The 17,366-nt window shown below is 37.2% G+C and overlaps 2 long non-coding RNA genes across 2 annotated transcripts; both read left to right on the forward strand.

Moving 5' to 3' along the window:
• The first annotated feature begins 9,451 nt into the window (after nt 1-9,451).
• Nucleotides 9,452-11,265, forward strand: LOC111915092 (uncharacterized). Its single transcript, XR_006191578.1, has 2 exons — nt 9,452-10,145; nt 10,714-11,265. It is a non-coding gene; the product is annotated as an uncharacterized LOC111915092 (long non-coding RNA).
• A 345-nt stretch (nt 11,266-11,610) lies between these two features.
• On the forward strand, nt 11,611-16,920 carry LOC111915091 (uncharacterized). Its single transcript, XR_002858034.2, has 2 exons — nt 11,611-11,950; nt 16,633-16,920. It is a non-coding gene; the product is annotated as an uncharacterized LOC111915091 (long non-coding RNA).
• The last annotated feature ends 446 nt before the right edge of the window (nt 16,921-17,366 follow it).

Consider the following 17,366-nt stretch of genomic DNA (forward strand, 5'->3'; position numbering starts at 1 on the left):
GCTATTGCTGCGGCCATTGCTGCTGCTAGGCCACAGGGGTGTGACTCGTTGCTGTACCGAGAGTTCAGCAACACGAAGCCACCAGAGTTTGATGGGACTCAGGATCCGATAGCAGCGATGAGATGGATTTATGACATTGAGGGATACTTTTATACATGTTCTTGTCCGGAGCATCTGAGGGTACGGTTCGCGCTGAACCAATTTCGCTTGGGAGAGAAGGACCGGTGGAAGTTTGTGACAGTTGACTTTTATCCTGCAGAGCTTACCGCGGTTACTTGGGAAAGGTTCACCGCTATGTTTTGAGACGAGTACGTTCCCCCGGTGGAGAGGGAACGGTTGGACCAAGAGTTCTTGTCCCTCAAGCAAGGGACTGAGTCTGTGATTGTGATCATGCTGATGCTTCATGAGCGGGCGTTGTTTTGCCCCGAGAACGTGTCTACCAAGCAGGCACATATGAGTCGATATCTGAGCATTATGAGGAGAGACATTCGTGAGTTCATGGAGAACTCGTCATACCGGACATTTGTTGAGCTCCAGGCAAATGCTCGGAAGAGGGAGATTGAGCTAGAGACTCAGGCCAAGGAGGAGGCGGAGTCTCAAAGGGATAGGCGGCCGACACAGTCTCAGCCGGCGGCCAAGCGGGCAAAGACCGCTAATTCGAGATCAGGAGGTCAGAAGGGTCGCACTTGCGGGAAGTGCGGCAAGAGCCACGATGGGGTGTGCAGGACAGGTGTGTGTTACAAGTGCGGGAAAGAGGGGCATATCGCGAGAGATTGCCCCAATGGATTTTCAGTTTGCTTCCATTGCAACCAGACTGGCCATAGGAAGGCCAAGTGCCCGCAGTTGATTCAGAGATCAGCGCATGGATCTGCACCTGCTGTTATTCGAGCTACTGAGAGTCAGCCAGTGAAGGCCGAGGCGCCGAAGGCTCGCGGGAGAGCCTTTTAGTTGACCGCGGAGGAGGTCCGTGCAGCACCCGACGTTGTGGCTGGTATGTGATCTTTTGCTTATTCTTTTGTTTATATATATGGTGCTTATATGTGATATGTTTAGGTACTTTTCTTGTGAGTTTTGTACCTGCTTTGGTGTTGTTTGACTCGGGTGCGAGTCGATCTTTTGTATCGCTAGCATTTGGTCATTACATCAGTAGCCGACGTGAGGCATTAAGTCGACCTTTGAGAGTCTCCATAGCTGATGAGCATGTTGTTTTTGCGACTGATGTGATCCAAGGATGTGTGCTTGAGATTTTTGGAGTCGAGTTTCCGATAGATTTGGTACCTATCGCGATGGGGGATGTCTGTGTCATCATGGGCATGGACTGGTTGAGCCGATTCAGAGCCATGATCGACTGTTAGCGACAACTGGTCACTATCCGAAACCCTAGTGGGGGAGTACTTACAGTGTTCGGCGAGCGTACCCGATCTGGGTCAACATTCTGTTCGGCTGCAAGGGCGAGGCAGAGCTTGCAACAGGGTTGCATGGGCTTTTTGGCATATGTGTCGAATACGCGGGATATTACGGAGAACCCGAGTTCTATCGCTGAGGTTCCGGTAGTTAGCGAGTTTTTGGACGTTTTCCCCGAGGAGTTACCGCTTGTGCCTCCTGAGAGGCAGGTGGAGTTTCGCATTGATTTACTTCCTGGGGCGGCACCTATCGCCAAGGCACCCTATCGCCTTGCGCCACCAGAGATGCAGGAGTTATTCTCGCAGCTTCAGGAGCTGTTGGGAAAGGGTTTTATTCGGCCGAGTAGCTCGCCGTGGGGAGCGTCGATCCTTTTTTTAAGAAGAAGGATGGTTTACACCGGATGTGCATTGATTACCGGGAGTTGAACAAGTTGACGGTCAAGAACCGTTATCCATTGCCGAGGATCGATGATCTGTTTGATCAATTGCAGGGTGCATCTTGGTTCTCCAAGATCGATTTGAGGTCTGGCTATCATCAGATGAGAGTTCGTGAGGAAGATATTCCAAAGACAACATTTAGAACTCGTTATGGGTATTACGAGTTTGTGGTGATTCCTTTCGGGATCACCAATGCACCAGCATCATTCATGGATCTCATGAACCGGGTATGCAGACTTATGTTGGATCGTTCGGTGATCGTGCTCATTGACGATATTTTGGTATATTCGAGGTCTAGAGAGCAGCATAAGGAGCATTTGAGAGAGGTTCTCGGAGTATTGAGATCGGAGAGGCTTTATGCCAAATTCTTCAAGTGTGATTTCTGGTTACGAGAGGTCCAGTTCTTGGGACACCTCGTTAATCAGAATGGGATTTTGGTCGACGTGGCCAAAATTGAGGCGGTTATGAGTTGGGAGGTGCCGAGATCCCCCACCGAGATCAAGAGTTTTCTAGGGTTAGCCGGCTACTACCGGAGGTTTATCAGAGATTTCTCCAAGATTGTTGTTCCTCTCACCAAGTTGACCCAGAAGGGTGTTGCTTTTGTTTGGGGTCCCGACCAGCAGACCTCGTTTGAGACTCTTCGCCAGAGGTTGTGCGAAGCTTCAGTGTAAGCTCTTCCTGAGGGAACGGAGGACTTCATGGTTTACTGTGATGCATCTATATCAGGGTTAGGTGCGGTGCTTATGTAGAGGGGCACGTGATAGCATATGCGTCGAGGCAGCTGAAGCCTCATGAGACGAGGTATCTCACCCACGATTTAGAGTTGGGGGCACTGGTGTTCGCCATCAAGATCTGGCGCCATTACTTGTACGGGGTTCGGTGTACCATTTACATAGACCACAAGAGCTTGAAGTATCTGATGGATCAACCTAAACTGAAGATGCGCCAGAGGAGATGGTTGGACGTGGTAAAAGATTATGATTGTGAGATTCTGTACCACCCGGGCAAGGCTAACGTGGTAGCCGATTCCTTGAGCCGCAAGGCGGAGAGTGCCCCAATTTGGGATTTATGCATGAGGATGACTGTGATGACTCCGGTGTTGGATACCATTCGAGAGGCCTAGGCGGAGGCCGTGGGACCAGAGAACCGCAAGAAGGAGCGGGTGATTGGGCAGGTATCCGAGTTTGTGACGGATAGCCGGGGACTTATGAACTTTTAAGGTAAGGTTTAGGTGCCTTATATGGGCGGAGATCGTAGCATTTTGATGGAGGAGGCGCATAGATTGAGATTTTCGATCCATCCCGGGGCCACTAAGATGTATTTGGATCTGAAGAGAGACTATTGGTGGATTTGTATGAAGAAGGATGTAGCATGGGTAGTAGAGAGGTGCCCGACCTGCCGTCGGGTCAAGGCAGAGCACCAACGTCCTCATGGTCCATTGCAACCTTTGGAGATTCCCCAGTGGAAGTGGGAGCAGATTTCGATGGACTTTATCACCAAATTGCCGAGGACGGCGCATGGAGTTGATGCGATCTGGGTGATCGTGGATTGGTTGACAAAGAGTGCTCACTTCCTTGCTATTAGTGAGAGCTCTTCTGCTGATAGGATGGCAGAGATTTATGTGCGAGAGGTGGTAGCTCGGCATGGAGTGTCGACGTCCATAGCTCGGCATGGAGTGCCGACGTCCATAGTTTTGGGGAACTCACTAAGCATTCGTGCTTACCATTATGTGTTATGTGTTTCAGGTACCTCAGAGGATCGCGGGAAGGCACCGACGTGATTGTACACACACTTTTGATTTGGAGCTATATTTGTGGATCTTGGAATTTGAACAATTGTTTTGAAAACTCATTGATTGATTTTTGGAGATTTAATGTTGAGACATATGTTTTATGAATATTAAAAATGAAAATTTTGGTTGAAATTTCTTGTTGTTACATATAACGGATGAGTTATGACCGCTTGAAGTTTCACATTCAAGCCGACACGACTATGATATCGTAAATAGCAAATCGGAGTTAGGACGATTATTAGCCTTAGTAATCTAAACAAAAGTCGTAGATATCTTAAAAACGATTTCGTACGAAAAAAGTAAATTATAGAAATGGTCCTTAAGGAACATATATATATATATATATATATATATATATATATATATATATATATATATATATATATATATATATATATATATATATGTTCCTTAAGGACCATTTCTATAATTTACTTTTTTCGTACGAAATCGTATATATATGTCCTTAAGGACCATTTCTATAATTTAATTTTTTCGTACGAAATCGTTTTTAAGATATATAATCCAAGGATAAATTTGGTTATTTAAAAAAATTTAACAAATCAAATGTTAGATATAACAATGGAAGGACCAACTGAGTAAGGTTTAGAAACCATAGATTCCATTGATGTAATCATGGCCGATCCGATGGTACGGCCGTCGCCCAAGGCAAAAATATAACACGGGAATCATATTAAGTCCAACTCTTATAGGTAGGTATATCTCACTTTTGCCAAAATTTGATCGACACAAGTATTCTAGCTTCTCAAGCATGTGAAAGAAATAGACGACAATTCTCTACCGATTAAAAAACGCATGTCTTATTGAAGAAGACGAAGAGACTGTGAGAACCAAGGAGTCTAATAGTGTAACACCCCAAAGTTTGGAAAATCAAGAAAAGAAAGAAGACCTCAATTTTAAGGGGAGACTCGGCGAGTCCATGGAGGGACTCGGCGAGTCCGAGCGGGATCCGGGTTGAGGTATAAGCGACCGACTCGGCGAGTCGGCCAAGGTGACTCGGCGAGTCTGGTCTGAGCAAGGAAAACCCTAAACCCGAGACTTGGAGCCTATTTAAATGTCTCATTCTCCTCCCTAGGGTTCCTTTACTACCTCTCTACCCCAGAACACCAAACCCTAGCCACCATATCCGTTTTTGAGCTAGATCTTGCCTTGAAGAGTGCACTAAAGCTTGGAAAAGGAAGAAAGGCCTTGGAGGTGCAAGAAGGGACTGTAGATCCGGGATTGAGAAGACATTTCAGACCAATTGGAGGTAATAAGTTGTTGCTTGGAATCCCTTTGCACCTAGATCTATTCTCATGTGTGAGTTTTGGACATTTTTGGCATGATAAGTAACCACTTCGAGTTAGAGGTCCAGATCTGAGGTTGCTACCTCAGATCCATGCTTGTTTTGGTCTAGAATCCCCTAAAGTATCAGCCCTTGGTAAGTTGAAGAAGTATGTTTGCCATAAACCCTAGTTTGAATGTGTTTTGAGCCTAGATCTCTTGATCTACACGTAAAGTTTGCCACTTTACGTGGGGGATGGGCCTTAGAAGTATGGATCTACGAGTTGGAAGCCCTGTTTGGCTCGAAAAGCCACTGCATGGATTAAGGACTGAATAGACTCGGCGAGTCCTTCGAGTGGACTCGGCGAGTAGCATGAAGATGAGGAGGAACTCGACGAGTGGGATGAACAACTCGTCGAGTCGGATGAAGTTAAGCATGAACTCGGCGAGTTGGAAGAACATCTCGACGAGTTGGTTGAAGATTGCCTTGGACTCGACGAGTCTACTAGTGGACTCGGCGAGTCAGGTCGCGAAACCTCAAACCCTTCGAGTTGAGACTCGAATCAGTGAGTCGGGTGGTGACTCAGCGAGTTGGACAGGACAGGACTTGGAACTAGTTGGACTCGGCGAGTCATAGAATGACTCGGCGAGTCGAGTCGCGAATAGAAAGACCCTGAGCTTATGAACTCGGCGAGTCATTAGGAGGACTCAGCGAGTAGGGTTGACCTGGAAGGTTGACTTGACCAGGATTTTGACTTTGACCAGAGTTGACTTAGTTGACTGTCATACTAAGTGTTATATGTATACTGATAGCTCGGAGAGCTAGAGGAGCAGCGGTTCAGGGGATTGTCGAGTAGCAGCCAGAGGTTTATCAGCAGAGCTCAGCAGTTCAGGTGAGTTTCCTTCCAGTAGGAACGGGTCTAAGGCCACAATGCCGGCCCGTTTAGCTAGCACTAGTTTTCAGACTTCGGTTCGATGTAGGGGACGAATGTCCCAGTCAGCTTCGGACTTCGGTCCGATGTAGTAGTTAGTATGTTTGATGCCTTCGTGGCTCAGACAGGGTTTATGTGTTTATGCTAGTTGATATGTTTATGCTATGTTCAGTCAGCTTCGGACTTCGGTCCGATGTAGGGGACAAGGTCCCAGTCAGCTTCGGATTTCGGTCCGATGTCAGCTTCGGACTTTGGTTCGATGTAGGGGACAAGGTCCCAGTCAGCTTCGGACTTCGGTCCGATGTCAGCTTCGGACTTCGGTTCGATGTAGGGGACAAGGTCCCGGTCAGCTTCGGACTTCGGTCCGATGTAGGGGGCAAGGCCCCAGTTAGTCCGGACTTCGGTCCGATGCAGTGGGAAAGGCCCAATATGTGTTTTATATGTTATTGTGTGGTATGTGGTAGATTGGGGGAGCTCACTAAACTTCGTGCTTACAGTTTTCAATTTTGGTTTCAGGTACTCAGTTTTCAAAAGGGGAGCTCGGAAAGATTGCAGTGCACACACCATAGTCAGTTAGCCTGGGAATGTTTGACTCTGATAATGATGTTATGTTTTGATTTAATACTCTAGAAATTATGTTATGACTTATGATGCGATTTTTATAAATATGATTTTAGTAATGTTTTAAAAGAAATTTTTAGTCGTGATTTTTGGGTCGTTACAAATAGAGTGAGTTGTTTGGGTATTTATGGGTAGCAATGGTCAAACTCTAATTCCTAATTTCTTTTCCTCCTAAATTTCCAGTTTTGTTTTTGTCATCGCCTAACCAAGTCATCGATGACCACTTAATGACTATCGTTGCGTGCTCCTTTCACATGGTGTCATTGATGTTAGGATGATGGAATTGTCCAAAGTGCATTGCTATTGGACAATCACTTATTAGTACCATTGGCGTTTTTGTTGCATTTTTTCCACAATTTTTTTTTGTTTCACATGTTGTTAGCTGCTGATTTAAAGCTCTAATGCTAGTTTTGACTCGGTTTTCACTGCTGGAAATGCTCATGTGTGCAAAACTTGTGTTGATGCGGAAAACCGATGGACAATCTCTAGTGATTGTGGGTCCGATGTTGCAAAATAATCATACACTCTTTGCTATTTTGGGTTTTGTCTAAATAGTTCATTACTTTTTTAGTGATGCAAGTGAGAGATTTCATTGGTGTTGATTGCTTAGTTGTGCATTGTTTTAGTTCTATCTACCATTCTTGTTATCTCTAAAAGGTGTTAGGGATTTGTTTGTTTGTTGATGCATAATATTGCAAGTACCTTGTTATTGTGAGTTTTGCCATCACATGTCATTTTATTTTGGTGGGGACAGTTAGTTTTAGGCCGAGATAGTTAGGGTGCGTTTAGTTGCGGAAAAATGAGCCGTTTTCTGGAAAAAATTTCCAAGAAAAATGAGAATTTTGAAAACGCGTTTAGTTCGTCTAATTTCTAAATTTTTCACGGAAAATGAAAATTTTCCATTTTCTAAAATTACAAAGAAGTTAGAAATTTTTGAAAAACTGATAATCATCGTTTTCCACATTTTTCTAATTCCAAAATTTTTCTATAATATAAACACATACCCACTTCTACCTACCCCACCTTAACACCCCCACCTACCCACATACCCCAACCCATAAACACACACACATACATACCCACCCACCCACAAACACACACACACACACATACATACCCACCAACGCACCCCCCAACATACAAACACACTCACACACATACCTACCCACACCCCCACAAACACACACAAACCCACACCTAACCCCACCCCCACCCTCACAAACACACACAAACCCACACCTACCCTACAAACACACACTCGCACACCCACCCACCCAACACCACTACCACAATCACCGACCTACCATCACCATCAGCACCACTAACCCGTCACTAGCACCATCGCCGCCATCACCACCACTGACACAATTGTCGCCGCCACCACCATCGCTTGCCATCACCACCACCACCGCCAACCCGCTACCGTCACCGCCCCACCCACACCCTACCACCGCTACCATTTTCTAAAAATAAAAACCGATAGAAAAATACACATCTAAACATGTTTTTTAATTTTCTAAAACTGAAAATGAAAAATGAATAAGTTTTAACTAAACGCGTTTCTAAATTTTTCAATGAAAAATGAAAACGGAAAACGAAAATCGAAAAGGAAAAACAAAAAACGGAAAATAAAAATTAACTTTCCGTAACTAAACGCAACCTTAGTTTCTCTGTTCTATTTTTTTTTAATGTTTTTGCTTTAATAACACAAAAATATATTTTTAGGTGAAATTTGCAATTTTACTTTCCACTGAATATGGTTATTTCTTTAATAAAACTTTAATAAGTTTTGTAACATTGTTGTTTTAGAAAATTATGTCATTGTTTTGTAGTAGTTTTATGAAATAAAAATGAGTTTGTTGTATTCATACGAAACAAACATATGAGATCATTACATTTTTTTCGCCCCCGGTATGAAAAACAATTGGACCGGCCATGGATATAATGTCAATTAAGGTTATCTAAACTTGATACTTTTTGGAAAGAATAGAGATTATTTTTTAAATTTTGTCTATTTTATATTTTTATTAATTTATTATTCTTTTGTAATTACCTATTTCAAAACATTACAAAGACCGATTTTTGTTTGTCGAAGCAAGCTCGAAACTTGGCCCCTGTCCCGACTAAAATAGTTTATTTCTACATGAATTTCGTTATTCTTGTGATTTAATTCTCTCTTTTTCCTTTTTAATGTAATATATAAAAGATATTATTTAAATTTTCATAATTAAAAGTATACCCCAAAGGGAAGAATATAGCAAAAAGTAAAAAAAAAAGCATGAGCCTTTTTAGCTTTAAGCTGGTTGGTCCAATTAAAATAAAAAGCTATTTGAGCTTGAGACTTAAGCATGGTATAATGTATATAATCCAGATAAGTGATCTACTAGTTGTTTGCTCTATGGATAAATAAATAAACACACACATTAATACATGTATACATACACACGTATATATAAATTGTATACATAAAAGTATATTTTTAACATCAACCTCGTGGGTACATCCGCATGTGCAACTGCAAACATAGTTGTGATTTTTTAGATACGTCAAAATTGCACGGATAAGCATGTGTTTTTGAATAATGATAAAAGTGGTGGGTGTCTACAAGTTGTCAAGAGTATCATTGTCACGAAATAATAACAACAAACATATATTTATTTTATCCATGAAATATAACCTAAAAACATGTATGCATACTGTATAAGTTTCATATTATATATTGTTATATTCGATAAAAATATAAATATGTTGCTATTATGAGTAAATAATATAAATACATTGTTATTTTGAGTAAAAGAATATAAGTATGTTGCTATTAATAGTAAAATGTAGAAATATTAATTTACATTAAATAAAGTTGATATTCCCCATTTTAAAAAAATGACAATGATACTCCTCTAGTCAAATCGAGTATAATCATTGTACTGAACGTTTTCTCCATTCATGTGTTCGAACAAGGTTCTCTAAATCTCCACTTTTTCTATATTTAGTGGCACATCAAAAACCATATATATATTTTTAAACCAATTCTAATTAAATGCTCATATAACTGTTTATGATATTTTTTCCCACATCTGTTTGTTCATAAATATATGATTTTTAGTATAATAATTAATAGTGAAAGCGAGTATATTAATCAATCTTTCATTGACTATACACACGCATTTGAGTGTGATTGAGCATAGCATCAAATGCTAATAATGACTTCTCACATTTATGGATACTTCAATTTTTTTGGAGATTGAATTGAATGGTTCGCATGAGGTGTTTATCAAGAAATGAGTAGTTTTTGGAATCTATTAATTGTCCTTTCTTCTCCTTTTTCTCTTTCAATTAAAGCATCTACTTGATAGTTGACCTTATTGATGTTTTCTTTCTCTATATATCATCAATTAGATGTATTTGAACCTTTCAACTGATCATATAGTCGCATGGAACATTCATTCATATTTAAGTACACTTCCATGTTCCGAGAATCATAAATGACTTGATCAGGGTCATTCAGTATCTAAGGCGTTTCGGGATGATCAGATGCTAAGGTGAATGTTGTCTGGCCCAAAATCTTTCATGAAATCAAGATTTCAAATGAATTTGAAAGATTTCGGACCAGGCTTCATTCCCCTTAACTGGTTTTCTATGTGGATGTGACCTCATCCATACTTTGGCTACATACAGGTTTGTGTTGCTTATATTGATAAATTTTGTTTACTTTTCTTTATCAAATCATATCTCCTTGTATTTTTAGAGACTTGAGGGATAATTGACGCATAATTAAGCCCTTAATATCTTCTTCAACAAACCCTTCTGAATTTTGTTATTTTACTTGGTTTCAAAGAGTGTAAACATGATAAAAGACTGTTTATATTTTTGAAAAAACAAATTCATTTACAGTATATTTTGTTAACGCTAATTTTGAACTGTATACACCATGTTTACACTTTCAATGTTTACAAGAAAAACTCATAGATTGACGGTATGTAGAAGAAGATTGAGCTTTTAAAAGCAATAGTCTATAATTTAGATTGTCACAAACCCAATAGAAAGCAGTCGAACTGAATTTCTTTCAAGCTTAAAATGAACTCTTTCATTCTAAAACTGAAACACACTTACGATATAATTTGATTAGATTTTGGTGTGTGGTGAAATGTTGGTCTTTTCTGAGTAACTTGTATTTATTACTTGTACCTTTTCTGAGTAACTTGTATTTATTTATTTATTATTATTATTTTTTTAATTTTTTGAGGGAGACAACATAGGACCTACAGCTAGGGTTAACTTGGGCTCCGAATCGGATCATTTGTTAGCCCATGAAAGTCTAAATGGGGCAACGAATAATGAGCCAACTCGTCTCTCTTCTTGCGTCCATGGATATGGAACACCACAGCCTCCTCTCTTCTATATCTTCATCTCCGACTTCACAGAGCACCGGCGACGCCCTAGCACATCCGGCCAACGTCGTACAGCACCCCAGAGCCGACGTCGCAGGCTATCTCTTATGAAATCGGTATTTCTCTCTCACAATGTGACGTTTTCTTTTAATTTTCTTGCTGAAATCGATGCTAATGTTGGTGAAATCGGTACCAAATTCGATAAGGAAATGGGCGCTAAAGCAACTCAAGGTTTCTACATTACTATTGTTGTTCTCTCTTTTAGTTTTAATTGAGATAGGAAAGTCAATTCACATACAGTTTAAATTGTTTGCTGCAAAATTGTTACCCTTATTTGTCTGGACATATGGCAAAGTTTTGTATGATCCGTGATTTAGGCATGATCAACATGATTACCGGGTTTTTTACTTTCTTTTGGCAAACTGTATTTTTAACTTCTAAAAGTCTTTTTCATTAACCTTTTACAATGCAAACTTGAAAATCTTTACTAATTGTGTTTCTAATTTATTTTTAACAACCACTACATACGAATTAATTAACGGTGATATTTGTTTCAATTCTTATGCGTTTTCTTGTAAGCCAACATTCGGAAAAACGAGGTCAAAATCTAGGGACAAAACTATATATATATATATATATATATATATATATATATATATATATATATATATATATATATATATATATATATATATATATATATATATATATATATATATATATATATATATATATATATATATAAAGGCCCTTTTATTATGGTGGCTTCTACAACAAAATCACGGGGTTCTATTTCCTCCACGTAACCCAATACGAAACGACGCATTAGATAAAAAAAAATGTCGACTCAAACATTTCCTGATCGTTGCATCCGTTGTCTGGATAAAGGAACTACAACAGACGAATATATCCTCCAAATCTCCATCTGTTGCGTATTCGCCTCCTCCACAAGAAGAAGTAGAAGTCGATTACATTCCCCACATCGATCAACAACTTACTTCAACGCCAACTAATGTGAAATCGAAAAAAAAAACAAAAAGAAAAAAAAAACACGATTCAAAATGATCACCCGTCGTCCTTCCATCCCCACAGGTACATCATCATGAACCCTAATTTCATTCGACTATAATTACTTTACAATGGTTCTTGAATCTCTTCTACATTATAACACGACATGTTCTCCTCTGATTTGTGAAATTGGCTCAAAACGTTTCTGAATAATTATCGGTTATTTGTGAAATTGATGAACAAAATTGGTCACGCTTCATCTTCCTGATTCAATAAAGGTCCCAACCCACTGTGATGGATTAGTAACTTCCTGTATGTTACCCTGTAGATAATCACTTTTTTTTTCTCGTTTCTTTGTGTTCTGTTTGGTTATTACATTTCCAAAAGCATAATTCCCAATATTCATGAAGGTTGGTGGCGTACATAGGTCTCTATCCCAAACTAAAATTGATCATAATTATTCCAAATTACGTTTATTTTACTAACGGTGTAATTACAAAACACCAAATTTCCATCAAATTAAAAAAAAAATCCATGAAATTAAAAAAAAATGACATAGCCTTCAAATTCCAATTTGGGTTTCATGTTCCTATGTTTCTAAAATTGACCATAATTGGTCAACTGTTTTCCTTTAAATTAAAAAAAAATAGAAAACATCCACTTAGTAAAAAAATTTAGTATCTTGTAATTTTTGTGAGTTATGTCAATTCAACCTGGTGTTATAAGTTTAACTTCAAATGAATTTGGATTTTAGATCCAAAAAGATCTAAATTTGAGTTGCTGACTCAATCATAGTGTAATAGACAGTGTATGGCCTGGTTTATTAGTTAGTTATTGTATGGAACTGTGAAATTACCTTAGTACCCTCAGTTTCATCTTGTTGATCATAAATTCTTCATGAAGCAATCACACAACTTAAATGTCAACCATATCACATCTTAATCAGTTACCACCAATCATTCATTTTCTTGAATGGCAATATTAATTAGCATGGTATGTGGTTTATATTGTTTTAGCGTATAATTATTAGGAGCTAAGGATGAAAAGGTCTATTTTGTACTTTTAGGTAGGTTATGGAGTGATAAAGAAAGCGAAACATGACATGAGGTATCTCATGCTTTGTTTATGTTTATTCCAAAATTAATGTTTTTTTTTTCTAGCTACAGATGCAAATAGATAAAAACATGTTCTCCTCATATTCGTGAAATTGGCTCAAAATGTTTCTGTTATCGGTTATTTGTAATTGATTAGTACCTTCGTGTATGTTACCCAATGCCTAATTGTTCATTATTAAAATCTTTTACTTTTACAGCGGTGCAAAACTTTTACTTTTCCAACTCTAAGAAACACATGAATTTGCAGACATGACATCACTCCTGTCATTAATCTAACATTATATAGCATCATACTTATCATCACTCTTTCTATTCCAAAATATTACTATGAATAATTAGCGTTTCCTCTACTGATTGCATTATCTTATAGAAACAAAAGGAATTTCAATTATAAAACAGTGACATTGAACCCTTGATGGAAACAAGACGTAAGCCTAATTATTCAAGCACACTATTTAGTCTACGACTTGGGAAATATGATAGGCCATCCGTTGTGATTTCATAAAAGAAAACAACAACCAATTCTCTCAACTGTGTTAGTTTGAATGGGTAAAATCAATGTTATATTATATAGCACCATATTCAGCTCAGGAGTCAAAAACATATATGTTTCTAATATCACTTAATCTTATCCATCATATTTGCAATCACATTTTTGTCGTTTCTCTTTCTTTTCTTGTTGAGTGTTTACTGATTAAAAACTAGGCAATATGGGAATCAATTTGATGGACCTGTTCTTTCTGGTCTGGGATATTCTAGGCAAAATTATTTTCTTTAATCTTCAACCATTTGTAGATTGATTTTTAGTGGGTTATGAAATTTTAACAATTTTATTGCTTGAAACTTGTGGATTCTATTTGTTCTTAGATTTTGATCATTTTGGGCATCTATCATAATCAAACTTCATTTTTCACAATTCATTTGTTTTCTGTTGATCCATTTCATAATTACAAAACCTTCAACGTATGTCTTTCAATAGTATTTATTATTTTTGAATCAAAATGTGGTTTTGTAATTTGACAATAATTGTGTTTTTATGTATGTAAGACTTAAATATTCTGAGTTGCGTATGGGTAATCAATAAATTTGATTTAAAAAATAATTTTGACCATCTCGGAGAGAGTAGGTTATATTATCACTTAGAAGGAAATATAACTGGTGCTTATGTGGGAAATAGGAATGTACATTACTTTGTTTGTATAACACAACATTGTACTTTCATATTCTGTTGCTTATTTACACATTTTATGTTGAAAATCTACCCATTTATATCATAGACCTACCAATTTTTTGTTATTAGCACACTATTTTTAAACAATCTAAAAGAAATACCCAAATTACCCTTCGTGGACCGTGCTTAGCACGGGCCTTTAACATTCCTAGTATATATATATATATATATATATATATATATAGAGAGAGAGAGAGAGAGAGAGAGAGAGAGAGGGGTAAAGGTTCAAATAAGAACCATAATTAACCAAGGAAACAATATTTTTTTCAACTTTTAGAACTTATTTTTTATAAAAAAAACTAAAAATACAGAAATTCATAACTTTTTATCATTTTTCCAATAATATAAAATTCGATTTTTTTTTCAAATTCACAGTGTGAATCTTTGAAAATTCATAACGTGAATCCGGATTCACACGGTGAATCCGAAAAATATTTTTCACATTCACAATGTTAATATATGAATTTAGATATTTTTAGATTTTTTTTCGATAAAGAATAAGCTCTGGAAATTGAAAAAAAGATTTGATTCCTTGAAAACTAATAATTATGGTTCTCTATTGAACTTATATATATATATATATATATATATATATATATATATATATATATATATATATATATATATATATATATATATATATATATATATATAGGAGTAAGATCAATTGAGAACACCAAAAAGGGACAGGGATGTCAAAAAGTCCCGTGGGACCCCGAACCCGTGGGGCCCCGATCCCGAATGGGGAATATTTGTTTAAAAAATCGGGGACGGGGGCGGGGGTGGGTAGTACCGTCCCGAACCCCCAATGGGGACCCCATTAATATATTATTTATGTTAATATATATTAATTATAAAAATATAATCAATAATCGCAATGATTTTGAACATCCAAAATTCAATAAAATATCATGTTTTTAAGTTTAAAGTATAACGTTTTTGAGATGTTATGATATTTTTATTTTAAATATATATAATTATGCTATAAATAACTATTTTTATCCAAAATGGTTTCTTTTAGCTCAAAAAATAACTTCTTTTAACCTAAATAACACCTTCGTTCGCCCAAAAAAAAAATCAACCCAAACGGGGGTAGGGAAACGGGGGCGGGGGGCGGGGGTAGTCCTGGGATTCGGGGGTGGGGGTGGGGATGCTAGAGATTTCGGGGGCGGGGGAATAGGAAAATTTCGGGGGTGGGGGCGTGGGATGCAATCCTCGTCCCGTTTGCCCCCGTTGACATCCCTAAAAAGGGTTGAGAATGTGAGAACAATTCTAGACCCTTCAAATTTCAAAATCTGAGGTTGAAATTAATTTAGCATTTGTTTAATTTTCAACTAATATAAATATTTTTTAAATTTCAAAAAATAAGAAAAGGGTATGAAGGTAATTGTCTTTTTGATTCTTTCCACAAAATTAGCAACTATTATATGGAAATTAAATTCAGTTAACCTTATTAAAATGAAATCAATTAACCAAACTAGGTTATCACAAACCCTATCATTCTGTCTCTCATACTTGCCGTCTTCATCATTCTACCGTCACCACCATCTTCGTTTCATCAGTTTCGGCCAAATCATGACCATAAAATCACGCCAACATAGAAACAATCACCATACAAGACCGTCAGACCACCACTCGTTCAACACGGGTTCACCAGGACCCTCCTTCAACATCTTCCAACCATCGTCTACCCTTTCAATCCCTTGTTCTTCATCTCTCCTATCGTGAAAACAGAATAGGGTTTGAGTATGGGATGGTTTCGAAACAGAGAGAAAGCAGCCATGGCTGTTGTTCCGACGAACAGATTAACGAATCGACGTTGTTGATGGTGGAGTAGAAGAGTCGCCTCCTTCTTAAAATCCTCCTCTTGTTACAGATCCATCGACTGGCGTCCATACTATAAGCTATCTCGAATCCATCTTCCCATCACCACCATAACCATCTCCTTCATAAAACTCACGCTTTCATCAGATAAAGAAAGGCTTTTCTGTCTTCATTTTTGATTTTTGGTTTTGGCATATACACAGTAGGAAAGAAAAAAAGGGAAATACATGTCTTTTTCTTCTCCCTTTTGGATTGTGTACTACAAATTTTGAAAGGAGCAAACACATATACCTAAAAAAGTAGATGGTTCTTTCATTTTGAATATCTTTAATTTCATTTGATGCTTTTTAGTTTTTGTTCAATTTGCACTAAAATAAATTACAAAATTTCAAATCATTTTGAACTTTTTTTTACTGTTATGCACTGTAATTATATGGAATAATTTTTTATTTGGATTTACTTGTATTGGGTAAAATTATAATTTTAATTGTTCATGATTAGAACCATGTTTTTTAGATATAAAGATCAAGAGGTAAGCTTTGAGTTTCAGTCATTAACGATTAACATTTCATTAATGATTATAACATTTGTTGTAGGGTTTGGATGCTCTGCAGAAGAGAACAACACCAATTTCACCAACAGACAAATTTTTAAAAAATAGGAGCTTGATGTTTCAATGTTGTATTCTTGTATTCTCATAGACGAATTGCTAATTATCACATTGTAATTTCTTTTATGTTTTGAGTTATTCATTTATGATTAGATATATAAAATAGTTATTTATATTATGCATTGTATTCATTTCTGATTACAACTATATGAGATTTATTTTAGAAATTGTTCTTATTCATTTACAATTACAAATGTATTGATTTTTTAAATTTTACATTGTGCTTTATTCAATTAGGATTATGATTGTATTTATTAAAAACCATAACATTTTATATTTATGAATGAAAATGTGCCTTAATGTATGAATACATGGTTTTTGATCATTAACTACAATTTTGTCCATAATAATGTACAAATTCAAATTCTAATATAATCATTTATAATTGATAGTTTATTCTTTATTAGTTAGGATTGACGTATGATTTATGTGAAATAGGAGAAAAAAAATGATTTTCTAAGAAATTTCTTTTAGTTTTAAAATAAATTTTGGTGAAAATGATTTTTATATTCAATTAACAAAAAAATAAAAATAAAAGAATCGAATTTGGTAACCGATCCTAAATTTTAGGGAATTGATTGAATTTTATTTTATTTTGATTTTAAGAAATATATAATTACTAATATACCCTCATATATTGATTGGTCCAGAACTGTTTTC

This window comes from Lactuca sativa, chromosome 5 (assembly GCF_002870075.4).
Source record: "Lactuca sativa cultivar Salinas chromosome 5, Lsat_Salinas_v11, whole genome shotgun sequence".
Taxonomy (NCBI): domain Eukaryota; kingdom Viridiplantae; phylum Streptophyta; class Magnoliopsida; order Asterales; family Asteraceae; genus Lactuca; species Lactuca sativa.